The sequence below is a fragment of the Cucumis melo genome, chromosome 11 (assembly GCF_025177605.1).
Source record: "Cucumis melo cultivar AY chromosome 11, USDA_Cmelo_AY_1.0, whole genome shotgun sequence".
NCBI classification, from domain to species: Eukaryota; Viridiplantae; Streptophyta; class Magnoliopsida; order Cucurbitales; family Cucurbitaceae; genus Cucumis; species Cucumis melo.
The window spans coordinates 5,543,644-5,544,913 of record NC_066867.1 but is presented as its reverse complement, the minus strand read 5'-3'; the positions used below and the strand labels follow the sequence as shown (position 1 = coordinate 5,544,913).

General features: G+C 28.7%; 1 non-coding gene across 1 annotated transcript; it reads left to right on the top strand.

The window, feature by feature from the left end:
- Positions 1 to 313: 313 nt before the first annotated feature.
- TRNAD-GUC (transfer RNA aspartic acid (anticodon GUC)) lies at positions 314 to 385 on the top strand. The gene has a single exon. It is a non-coding gene; the product is annotated as a tRNA-Asp (tRNA).
- Positions 386 to 1,270: the final 885 nt, after the last annotated feature.

The following is a 1,270-nucleotide window of genomic DNA, read 5'->3' as shown; positions in this document are numbered from 1 at the left end:
TTATTGATTTCTTGACTCAACAACTTTTTTGCTTGTTGGGTTCCTTTTACCTAACCAAAGATAAATTTAATGAAAAAAGAAAAACACATAGAAATGGTGGTGAAGAAGATGAAGGGAGAAGTTATGAGAAGAAGAGAGAAAAGTGATGAGTATTTTAGCCATTCTACATATATAATTTACAAGAATTTCTATTTTGTAAAAATATTATATAATTAATTAAGAAAACTAAAATTTAAAAAGAAGAAAAGAAGTAGCTGTTTCTAATTGTTTGTAAACGAAATATCAAAACCAAGTTTGCTTTTAGTATCAACAAGTCGTTGTAGTATAGTGGTAAGTATTCCCGCCTGTCACGCGGGTGACCCGGGTTCGATCCCCGGCAACGGCGTTTCTTTTTTCCATTTTATTTTCTAATAATGATTTTGCCGTTACAAATGAGTAATGAAGTTGGGTCTACAAGGCCCTAAACATATTTACTGGGCCGGCTAAATTTGACTGATTTGAATACGAAATTTCGGAAATATCTAGTTATATATTTTTTACTTAAATAGAAAATCAAAATCACTTGTTTTGAGTACCACTTTATACTTATAGTTAACCATTAATATATATATATAATTTTCTATTTTAATAAATAGTTATTTCCTTAATTACATTATTGTTATAATAATTGTATATAATACCTTATTCGTTGGTGGTCTATCTCTACTTCTATCTCTATTTCCTCCTTTCTCTCCACTTGCATTTTTTTTCCCTTTTAGTTTTTCTTTTATTTTATTTTATTCCTTTCTTTTTTTTTTTTTTTTTGTTCTATCTTCTTTCGCTCTCTTCCTCTTCCTCTTCCTCGATACCTACAACGTGATTTTGTATTTTCACTTAATGTAAAATTTGTTAGGAATTTAAAATACATTGTAAAATACGCACTCATACATCGTCAGTTGTGGGTATTTGTTTCCCTTTCCCTTTATCAGTTATGAAAATTGATCTCCTCTTCGCTATTGGTACATTATCCTAAGAAATTGTATATCAACTTATATATTATTAGAATCTAATAAATAAATCATTCATATACTACAAGTATTTTGGCAGATATGTACCTCATTGATTCTGAGGTTCCATCATTATGTACCTCAAATATTCTCAATCCTTCATTGATCTTCAAAATAAGTTGATATACAATTATAATTAGCATATATACCACGTTCAGTATTATAAATATATTTACAGATAAATACCTCTTCTTCAACTCTTGGAATTTTGGGTTCTGGTGTTT